The following is a 12418-nucleotide window of genomic DNA, read 5'->3' on the forward strand; positions in this document are numbered from 1 at the left end:
GAATCTATGCTGCACAGGGGGCAAGAAGATATACATTTCAAGGTATTGTACACAAGTGTTTGGATATGATGTGTTACAGGAGGTTAGAGCATGTACGTGTGAGGGAAATTGGTCGGTAATTGCTAATGTGTGAAATGTTCCCGGTTTTATGAACTGGTACTATTCTCAATAGCTTCCATGCGGTAGGGAAAGAACCATTCAATACTGAGGAATTAAATACTTTTATAAGGAACCTAGATACCCTTTCTGCATACTTAACTACGAATTTATCAGAAATGTCGTCTGGCCCAGGGCTTTTTTTTTAGTGTTTTTATTGAGCAAAAGGTTTAGAACACCTTTCTCAGTTATCTCAATATTCGAAATGGGGGGTGGGGGGGCTGAGAATTCGCACACGCTAGGCACTGCATCATCATCTTTGTATAAACCGACGAAAAGAAAAGATTAAATTGATCAGCCCTTTCAGCATCACTAATTTCGAGATTAGAACAGCACTGCTTATTGGGCGGACTTACATATCGCCAATACGTAGCCCGTGCTTCTGAGAGGAACTTCTTCAATGTTACAGTGGAAAATTAGTCTTTCGCCTGTTTAATTAGCCGCGTAAATTGTTGCCTCATTTTTCGAATTGAAGTTTCTCCATCTGTCTACCAATTTTGAGAACATGCTTTACGTTTTCTTTTCATTTTCCGTTTTGCCTGAGTAATTTTTCTGTTCATCCAAGGATTTGTCTTTCCGCATTTCTTTATTCGTTTTAGGAACAAATTTATCGATGTAATGCGTTACTACACTGTAGAAGAAATTTCATAAGTCAGCAGTGCGCAGATCCGATTGATACAAGTAGATAAATTCATCAAAGGAGTTTTCGAGATAGACTAAGACACTCACATCATCAGCGGATTGAAACTTCCAAACAGTGTTTCTTTTTTTGAGGGGGGGGGGGGGTTACCAAGTGAGGAGGATGGAGAGATACTGAAAGTAGCTATTGGAATCTTGTCTCTACATCCTCTACATAGCAGTCAGTCAAAAGCCCTACCAACCCTTGCGACACTAAAATGAGATCCAAAATAGATGAGGTTGTACCACACACTCTGGTGGGTTCTCCTACAATTTGCTCTAAATCATAAGAGAACGCCAATTCCAAAAGCTGTTCGCAACTAGCCACATCTACCTCGCCGGCTGCGTATGCGCTTCAATCAATTCCCGGTAAGTTAAAATCGCCCAGGAGAATGATATTGTCTCCATCTCGAAACTTTCTTTTCATAAATTCCCTTGGGCTGTTCATTCCATCAGGTGAAGTATTTGGGGCCCTATATACACCTCCAATTTAAACTGTTCGATTCGCAAGCTTAGTTTTTATCCATACAGCTTCGTTACTATAAGATTGCTTGAAGGTAGTGCACAATACGTTTTGCTTAACCGAGAGAGCTGCTCCTCCACCTCTTCCTCATCGATCCCTTCTAAATGCTTTGTAACCAATTGGCGCAACTACGGCGTCTCTGATATTGCTACGTAATCATGTCTCCCTTATGACAATAACGTCAGGTTCATGTTCCAAGACAACAACTTCCAATGTATCCGTTTTGTTTATTATGCTTTGCGCATTATTATTTATAATCTTAAAGCAAACCTGTTTACCTCGTTGGCGTCAGTTGCCAGTTTCAATTGCTCTTGAAATTTGGTACTTCACATTTTATCCTCAGCCTATCCACACAATATATTATTCTTTTTCAGTTCTTCAAAGACAAGTTTGGCCCTACGAGCTTCTCAGTACGAACCTCGGTACACCAGTCCAGCAGTTTCTTCCTAATTTTCACTACACGTTTGGAGTAATCTTCGCTAATGCTTATCTCTGTATTTTTAAGCTTGGTACAATTGCTCAGCATCTTTAGTTTCTTTATGAAGTCTGCTAGCCGAATGATAATTGGGTGATTTCTACCAGGTGTTTTCTTTCCGAGCTTGCGAATTCTTTCAATGGAGCTTACGTGCATTTTCAGGATGTCTCTAAAAACTTCTTCAGTGACTTTCTTCATTAGTGTTACATTGTTCTCCTGTGCGTGTTCTTCCGCGCCCTAATTACTAAAATATATCTTCTACACCAGTTGTCCAAATCATCAACCTGTCCAACAAAGCTCGTCGCGCTTTGATCCTACCTGTCAACAAGCGCTTGAACATTTGTAAGCCCGTAATGAGTATCGTCAAAGCTTTGTAGCTTCTGTTCACTTGCGAGAAGTAGAAACCACTCTCGTTTCAGAGCTTGCCTGATTTGTCTGAGCCTCAGTGAGTTTCTACATTATCTCTTTCTAGTTCTGGACTAAATTTACAATCATCGCTTGTATTACCGGTCCAGGATTTTCTTATACGTCGCCCGACAACTTAAGCAGGAAACCCACTAATGATATACACTCCTAAAAGTAGCATAACACAGTGCGTGGGAGCGGAAACACTATAAGACGTAAGTCGTCACTATGGAAACAGCATTTTGTATGACTAACCTGCTTGGTGACATGCTTGGTGACATAGTAACGGCTCCGTTGCCATGACCACGGAAGCTGTCCCTCGGTGAGCTCCAATTTAAAGTCAGCCGCGGGTCCTTGTTGGGTGCGGGTACCGTGGTCATTGTGCTCTACGAAGATGCGCAGAAGGTGGTTTCAACGTGTGGCGTCGGCAGCAGTACCGTGCAGCTTTCCGTGAACGATGTAGCGTGATCGCTGTCCGCGTTTTAGCGCTTCGATGCGATAATAGACAGTATCAGTTACATGTACGTAGAGGCTTCACGTACGCAAACGTGAAAAGCCTACGTACCTTACGTGCACGCCATCTGAAACGCTTTTAGCTACACGTACGCGACGCATGCCAAGAGGGACCCCGTAGCTCCATCTATCGGCAAATGTGAACACAGCGGTAGCCAATTCAATCCTGTCGCCGTGTTTCGATGCAAGCCGTCGGCGCGCGCGCGGCCCGCTATCGCTTGTTTGTAATCTCGCGTAACTCCCGCGCGAAGCTCTCTATGTGCGCAAGAAACGCACGCAAAGAATTCAATCTCACGTACGTCCGTGAGACGCGCGCGCGCCCGCTACGTTCTACGCATGCGCACTTCTGACACGTAGAAGCTCTACGTACGCAAAGCCTCTTCGTACGTGTAACTAAAACTGTCTAATGCTGTAGCTAAGCTCCGAGCATCCACTGTCCGAGAAGGCGGTTATACCGTTTAATACCCCTGTTACACGGGCACTTACAACGGCCGTTAACGCAAACGGCAGTGGGAACGGAACGGTGGTAGCAACGCTCACACGGCACTTTCCATGCTCAGTCTTTTCACTTCCGTTTCGACGATTGATCACGTGACTCTTTAACTTTTTACCTCGCCAAGTCTAAAAAAATTGTTTCTCCAATTATTTTCTGCGCTACATGCTGTACAATGTGTTTGTTTAACTATTTGCAAAAGTTTTTTGCAAAACTAGCGAAGAAGCTCAGTTAGCCGATCCAATCCGATCCATGGCGTTGCAAAATGGCTGCGTTTGTTGTGGTTTCAACGTGGTGAAGCGTCCCATTTCACGTTCCATCGCTTGTACTAACCACAGCCCCACTGTGCATTTCCTTTTTTCTTGCGTACCGCGAGTGACCGTCTGCGCGATTCAGCAGGTGCAGTGTTGAACGTGGTGCGACTTTGCGACGCCCACCCGAGAATAGTCGCGGAATGGTGGTTAGCCGGCCGCCTTATGAATGCGACCGTGATTGTTCACCAGATTTGCTTCTCCTGGTTGCGCACTACGAGGCCTTGTCGTCTGCAAAAAGGGCTCAACTGCAAGCTGTGCGCATTCAGAAAGCGTCAATCAAGAAGAAGCGGAAGGGGGCCGAGAGGCGATGTCGCAGCCTCGCTGCACTCGCTGTGGTGATGTCTGCCAGGCAAAGGAGTGCGTGGACGCTTTACAGGCCACCGTCTTGGTACGACACCACCGTGCCGACGTTGTCGGATCAAGATTTCAAGGCCAACTTTCGCGTGAGCCGTTTATACAGGGCTGTCTGGGCAGTCAGGTTGACGCTCCTGCCGGGTTTCAATGTATTGGCGGATTATGGTGACCATTTCACGGTGTACGTCGTTGGCCTCCTCCTGGAGACTGACCGTCTTTTTGGATAGCTTGTATTCCTTTTTCGCCATCTTTTCGGCATGGTTTTCCTGCCTTTCTAAAGCAGCACAACTTTATCTATAGATGATGTCGGCTGTCACCTTTTGCGCGTGTGACTTTTCTCGGTTGATGCAGCAGGTGTTGAAGCCTGGCTTGTCGATGCCTCACTGGTCGAGGCCAGACTGGTCGACGCCTCACTGGTCGAGGCCAGACTGGTCGACGCCTCGACATTTACGGTGTCTGGACTGCTCGGCGCTTCTGATGCCGGTCTTGAGGCAACAATCTCTGCACCCTCTGGCAACCGCTCCGCCATGTCCAGCTTAAGAAAAGAATTAGAACAGAAGGTTACTGAGTGTTGTTTCTAAGTGATTATTACAGCGTTGCATGATGAGTGGAAGAGGTACAGATAACGTTCAGAAACACTTCAGTATACAAGAATTTTATGCAATAGTTGCTGTTTTCTATAAAAGAGTTTTGGTACACCCTAAAGCACATGGCCTACGCTGGTACCCTTTTGTAACATAACCAGCCTTACCTATCTCACCCTATTTTCATAACTCCAACAAAAGTAAGAAGTATTGTGCCTTCCGGTATGTCGGAAATGTTAACCAACGATTTCGAAGCTACACAGACTGACGCTTATTAACATTATCTGTGCATTTTAGTGCTCTGGCACACAACGATGCCCCGTGTTCATGTCATGTGCTTTAGTAACATGAAATTCTCTTAACTTTACTGCCAACTGTCTCCAGCGACAAACCTGACCGGCAAAAAAAAAATTAGTGTGTCAGTCCATTTCTAGTGTTTGCATATAACCAAAATAAACAAATGTTGCACCTGAAAGCTCTCTTGAACCAGGCTTCTGTCATTCATAGGCAGGTTTCCCAGGAAGGTGTGAAGCCGTTTGTAGAATAGGCACTGAGTTGCAGCAGACCCAGTGCCAGCAGTGCTTGCCTTTCTGAAATAAAAAGTACAGCTAAGAGTCACTTGTTTATGTCGTAAGGGATGAACACGATTTTTTTTCTGCACAAGTACAAGCTGCCAAGAACAATGAACCTCCTTGTGCTGAAAGTTAAAACTGCAGGCAAAGTGGCAAACAACAAGGAGAAATCTGTTGAATTATCATGCGAGCTCAATAGGCTTCGATCAAAATCAGCTGATAATCAAGATACAAGTTATGAGCCTATAGGCAATGTCAAGACATACGTTTTGGTGAGATTCTTGATTAGGATATGCATTCAGCGCTTTCTGCTCTATTCAAGACGTAAATTTAAGTCACTTGGGCTGATGCCATATGCACGACATAGCGTGCTTTTTCCTGCATTGCTATATGCACAACTTCTTCAGCTAACATTTCAAGTCTTTTAGCACACTGTGTTGACAGCTACCTAAAAGTACCACCACACCCCAGCCTCTGAAAGTAGTGTGCAACTATAATAAATTGAGTGGTTGCGTTGAAAAGGCAGGTTCTTGATCAGTACAATGGTGTTTTGTGTCGAAAACGACCTAGAACGTGCCACTCCACTCCAACTAAAAAATAATGCATGTAATTAAATTTATTAGTATAGTATTATTGTTTTGTGGCTGATGGCATTTGCAAATAAAACAAGAAAGCAGTATTGTTTGCATTTAATGCGAACACTACTGCTTTCACAGTGCGACATTAGCGATTGTTAGCTGCACTGCATCGCAAGCTACAGGAAAGCTACTGCACATGTCAAGATCTTATTTCGAATAGCTGATCGAACAGACTTCTCGGTGCAAATACATTCTGTCAGGCTACGCCGGACATGCCTAGATTACGGCAAATGGCTACATATGAAACCAAATTGTACTACGCTAAGATGTCATTGCTATTCCCGCATTGCTGCATGAGCGTTACAATGAGTCTAAAGAGTCGAGAAAATCACGTTCGAGCCCACTTCAAGCAAAATTCGACGTTGCCTACGGCATCGAAACACACATCGGGCAGTGCAAGGCGCCAGATTTTATTGAACATGCCTGACAAGGCGTATATATGTCGGCTTAAAAATCACTAATAAATGGATGGTAACTTACTTGTGAGCCTGGGCCAAGTTTTCCATCTTGTGTTTAATCTGCTTGACTGTGATGCACACAGCGTGCCCACATTCTTCGCTTGCGAGCTGGTTAAACAGCGTTGTCATCCTCGCATAAACGGGCGCATTGTGCTTTTGCGCTCGCAGTTAGGCCAGGTGATCCTGCCACAGGTGAATAAGCAAATGCGTCAGTGACGCTGTCCAAGCAAAGCGCTTTTGAGCCGGCGCGCTCACCTGCAGCGGGGACACGTTGCTGCTGAGGGCCGCCATCTTGTCTACTGCACAACGAAACGAACGGAAGCGGCGGCACAACGGAGACCGGCGAGCTCCGTTGATGTCAATGGCCGTTGAATTTTCAACTGCGCTCGCGCTGCCGTATAACTCCGCGAACGGCCGTTAAGGCTAACTGCCGTTTTCCTTAACGGCCGTTAAAGTGCCCGTGTAACAGGGGTATAAGGTGAAGGCATTGCACACATACAAGACCTGCACAAAGAGCGGTATGTTGGGTGACATAGTCACGGCTGTGTTGCCGTGCCCACTGAAGCTGTCGCTCAGTGAGCTTCAATTTATAGGCAGCAGCAAGTCCTTGTTGGGGGTGGGTACCGTGGTCATTGTATTCGATGAAGATGCACAGAAGGTGGTTTCCACGTGTGGCGTCGGCAGCAGTATCATGCAGCTTTCCGTAAACGATGTAGCGTAATCGCTGTCCGCGTTTTAGCGCGTCGGTGCGATAATGCTGCAGCGAAGCTCCGAGCATCGACCGTCCGAGAAGGCGGTTATACTGTTTAAGATGAAGGCATTGCATGCATACAAGACCTGCACAAAGAGCAGTATGTTGGGTGACATAGTCACGGCTGTGTTGCCGTGCCCACTGAAGCTGTCCCACAGTGAGCTCCAATTTATAGGCAGCAGCAAGTCCTTGTTGGGGGTCGGTACCATGGTCATTGTACTCGTCGAAGGTGCACAGATGGTGGTTTCCACGTGTGGCGTCGGCAGCAGTACCATGCAGCTTTCCGTGAAAGATGTGGCGTAATCGCTGTCTGCATTTTAGCGCGTCGGTGCGATAATGCTGCAGCGGATCTCCGAGCATCCACCGTCCGATAAGGCGGTTATACCGTTTAAGATGAAGGCATTGCACGCATACAAGACCTGCACAAAGAGTGGTATGTTGGGTGACATAGCCACGGCTGTGTTGCCGTGCCCACTGAAGCTGTCCCTCAGTGAGCTCTAACTTATAGGCAGCAGCAAGTCCTTGTTGGGGGCGGGTACCGTGGTAATTGTGCTCGACGAAGATGCGAAGGAGGTGGTTTCCACGGGTGGCGTCGGCAGCAGTATCATGCAGCTTTCCGTAAACGATGTAGCGTAATCACTGTCTGGGTTCTTGCGCGTCGATGCGGTAATTCGGTACCGAAGCTCCAAGCATTCACCGTCCGAGAGGGCTGTTATCCCGTTGTAGGCAAAGCCTTTCACGCATACAAGACCTGTACAAAGAGCCGTATTTATTTATTTATTTATTCATACTGTCGATCCCATCAGGGATCATAACAGGAAGGGCATACATAGTTATCTTGCAGTGTAACAATATTAATTACCGCAATAATACGATTAGATATATTACACATGCAGTTAGCAGAGGCAGACAATGTAGTGGGCAGAAAAGTAACGTTATACACTGTAATAATGTTACGAAAGAAATAGGTAATCAAAGGTAGAAAATTTACAAAGGTGAACAAAATGGTAGGCATAAATTATACAATAATACATAGCCTTAAATTTAAGAGTAACAAGGGGCAATGAGGTAGTCTGTGAAATATCAATGGTGGTAAGCAATAAGTACAACAGGAAACGAAGTAAACAATTTGCAAAAATAAACAGTAGTGCTCAGTAATGGCAAGTAATACAAGTTATAAAAGTGAGGTATACACAAGAGGTAGTAATCCATAAGATACATTTAAGGTGCTGTTAAAGAAATTGTGATTATGTACACAATCTAAGGAAATAAAATGGCACAAGAGTAGATGGTGACGCAGGTACATCATAATTTTGAAGCACGCAATTCATTTTCGGCTAATGTCATAAAAGTAGTGAACGATGGGCTGCCTGTAATGCTCGGGTCCAGCTTATTCCATTCACGTGTCATTAAAGGGAAAAACGAATGCTTATGGCTTTCCGTATGAAATGGGTGTTCGTTTAATGACAGTGAATGTTTATGTCGGGCGAGTCGTATTCGTGCTAAAGATAAGTATTTGGAACTGTCTATTTTCAATTCATTATGAATAAGTTGATACATAAATTTTAAACGTGCAAGCTTGGCTCGTTTTTGTAAGCTCAGTATACCGGCCTGTTTTAGTAATTCTGTGGGTGAGTCTGTGAACCTATGTTTGTTGTAAATATATCGTAGTGCCTTTCCTTGAATTGCTTCTAGTTTGTTAATGAGTTCTTTGGTGAAAGGAAACCAAACAACGTTAGCATACTCTAATACATATCTGACAAATGTGTTATATGCTAGTAGTTTTGTGTTCGGGGGTGCTAGTCTAAGACGTGTGTTCAGGAAAAACAACTTTTTTTTTGTGCGGTCGAGGTAACGTTGTTAACATGGCGCTCCCATCTGAAATCGTGTGTTAATGTTAAGCCAAGGTACCTGTATTTTTTCACTTTGTTAAGTGTGGTGTTATATATAGTGTAGTTAAAGTATGATGCGAGTTTTTTTCTAGTCATTGATAAAATACCAGATTTTTGAATATTTAAAGTCATTTGCCATTCGTTACACCAATTGTACACAAGTGACAAAGCGTCGTTCAAGGCCACATGGTCATTATGAGAATTCATTACCTGATACAGAACACATTCGTCAGCAAAAAGTCCAACATTGACTGGAATATTAGAAGGCAGATCATTAATGTATTTAAGAAATAAAACTGGAGCCAGAACACTTCCTTGTGGAACTCCAGAGCCTAAGATCTGGAGTTCCACAAGGAAGTGTTCTGGTTCCAGTTTTGCTGGTTGCTGGTTGGAATATTGCTGGTTATTGCTGAATATTGCTGGAATATTGCTGGTTAACTTCTACAAATTGAGTGCGGTTAGTAAGGTAGTCTTTGATCCAGTTTAGAATAGGACCCTTTCCCAAGGTAAGTTCGAGTTTATAAATTAATTTCTTATGTGTTACGCGATCGAAAGCTTTGGAAAAATCTAGAAAGATTAGATCGATTTGTTTCTGTTGGTCAATACTTAACGATACATCGTGGACAAGCTCAATTAGTTGTGTGACTGTGGAAACTCCTTTGCAAAAACCATGCTGACAATCCGTTAGTATTTCTTCCTGTTCAAGGTGTTTGGTTATGTGCTTTAAGATAATGTGCTCTAGTAGTTTACAAACAGTGCATGTTAGTGAGATTGGTCTGTACATAGCGGGTTCTGTTTTGCTTCCCGATTTATGAATTGGTTTCACTTTAGCTGTTTTCCAACCCTTAGGGAGGATACCTGAGGAGATTGATTTGTTAAAAATTATTAATAAATACTTGGCCATCCAGTCAGCGTATCTGCGAAAGAATGCATTTGGAATATTATCAGGTCCTGGTGATTTCTTTGTGCCTAAGTTAAGCAGTAGGTTAAGTATGCCTGTTTCGGTTAATGTGAGTGGCTCTAGTGGTTTATTTCTAGAGAAGTCTGCTTCTGGTAGTGTGCCCTTGTCCTCAGTGAAAACTGAGCAGAAGTAGTCGTTAAGCAAGTTAGCAGAGTTCTTGTTATCTTCATTTGAGGCTTCGTTGTCGTTACGATTCTTTTGGTTAATTTAGCTCCAGAACTTTGTGGGAGGAGTTTTCAAAAGGTTTGTGAGTGTATTAGTAAAGTAGAACTGTTTGGCTGTCTTAATTTTTGATTTCATGAGTTGGATAGCTGCGCTGAGATTTTCATGCGTAAAATTTAATGGGTTTGTTTTCAGCAATTTTCGCATTCGGTTTACTTTACGTTTCGCATGTATAACGTCACGCGTTATCCATGGATTACGCCTAGTAAGTTTCTTTTTTCTAGTTGGTATGTAATTGGCTAAACAGTGAGATATATTGACGGAAAATGCGAGCCACAATGTATCGATGTCTGTATTGCTGTTATGGGAATTATGGGAACGTTGCAAAAACGTGCGATATTCATTAATCAGGTAATCAAGTATAGTGGTGTCGTTAGCTTTACTGTAGGCGGGGTAAGCGATGATTTGCCGAGGGGTAACGCTGTCATGAAGGGGTATAGTGCAATGGGTAATTTTGTGATCCGAAATACCATCTAGTAAGCTTAATCTTGTTTCGTCATTTATGAAGTGATTGCTGAGGCATGTTAGATCTAGAGCTGGATCCCTGTACACGTGTAGGTTCAGTTACAATTTGTGTAAGGTTGAACGATAACATAAAGTCAAGTAACATATCCGCACAGGGTGAATGATGCTGCATTGTTTGCCAATTCACTTCAGGAACGTTAAAAGCACCTGCGATTATTAATCTGGGCCCTGATGCATATTGCTCAGTATATTCATGCAATCGGCGCACATTGTCGAGGCCGGAAGGACTGCGATAGACGCAGCCTACGACAACAGTATAAGATGCAAAGCGCAGTTTACAAAAAATAGCCTCAACGCCCGCAACAACCAGTAACATTCAAAACGGAATTTCTTTCTTTACTAGAACGGCCACGCCACTGCATCGTGTTGTGCGGTCTTTCCGGATGAGAGTATAGTTGGCAGGGGCTATCTCAACATCTTTAATATCAGCTGTTAGCCAGGTTTCTGTTAGTGTTAGAAAGTCAGGTTCATATGCAAGAATCAAGGCTTCAAGGGAATCCGTTTTTTCAATATGCTACGGGCATTTAAGTTCAAGAAGGATATGTCGGATATCAAGTTCGGCGTGAACGTAGGCTTCGAGGGCCGTGTTGCTGGTTTTTTGGATCAGGATTGACGGAACCTGGTTTCAAAGGAGCTACATTATTATTTTATTCGTCCCAGTAGAACATTTCGCCATTGATTCGTAGTTTGTCATAAATTAGATTAATTTTATCTCGGTATTCTTTCCTTGGTTTGGCGGAATTCCATAACTTCCTTCTTAAGTCTCGTACGCGAGGCGAAAAATCTTCGGAGATCGAAAAACTTGACCCCTTTAGCTTGAAACAGTTTCTCAAGATTTTAGTTTTTTCGCTAAAGTCGAGAAGTTTAAAAATTATTGGTCTTGTTTTAGTGGTATCCGCCCTGCCTAATCTATGAATACGTTCGATACTTATAGCTTCGAGTTTCAGGACATTTTTGACAATTTTTTTATTTACTGTAAGTTGTAATGTATCTTCATTTTCCTTTTCCTCTTCTGGCACACCATACACAATTAGATTGGATCGTCTGGAGCGGTTTTCAAGGTCGTCTAGTCTTAGTTCCAGCGTTGAAACGCCTTTCTCCAGTTTAGTTACCTTCTCCGCGCAAGACGAAATCTTTTTGTCTAGGGTTGCACGTTGCTCTAATTTCTTTTCTATTGCGGTTAAACGCTGTTCCTTAATTACTTTTAAATCCTCCAGGATTTGTTGTAGTTGCCGCGAAATACCGGGTGTATCAGGACCCGGGTTTGTTTCGATATCTCCAGCTAGTAGCAATAATTTGACGAGATCTACTATGTCAAAGAGTAGTTCACACAGCAGCGCAGGGCACGGCAGCACAACTAAACAAAGCTCGTTCGAATGCATGCAATCTTCAAAGTGCTTTCTTACCTGCACGATGAATAAAAACGGGTTATCCATGTGCCCCTGCAGCCAGCTGCCGTGCCCCATGGCCCGCGGAAATGTGTCGCCCTTTCTTATAGTACGAAGCGATTGATGCGCCACCAACGTTGACATGAACCCTGGACTGGCGCTCGGAGTGGTCGAAGAAGTATGTCGACAGTGCGGGCTGTTGCAGTGTAATGCCAGCGGGACTGGCTCGGTGGTGTAGTGGTCGGATGCGTCGCCTGCGTGTTGTCCACCTGGAGGCTTGGTGTTTCATCGGGGCCATGACCTGCGGCTATCAGCAGCAGGGTTGCGGCTATCTGCACGATGAATACAAACGGGTTATCCATGTGCCCCTGCGGCCAGCTGCCGTGCCCCATGGCCCGCGGAAATGTGTCGCCCTTTCTTATAGCACGAAGCGATTGATGCGCCACCAACGTTGACATGAACCCTGTACTGGCGCTCGGAGTGGTCGAAGAAGTATGTCGACAGTGCGGGCTGTTG

This window comes from Dermacentor albipictus, chromosome 8 (genome assembly GCF_038994185.2).
Source record: "Dermacentor albipictus isolate Rhodes 1998 colony chromosome 8, USDA_Dalb.pri_finalv2, whole genome shotgun sequence".
In the NCBI taxonomy this organism is placed as follows: domain Eukaryota; kingdom Metazoa; phylum Arthropoda; class Arachnida; order Ixodida; family Ixodidae; genus Dermacentor; species Dermacentor albipictus.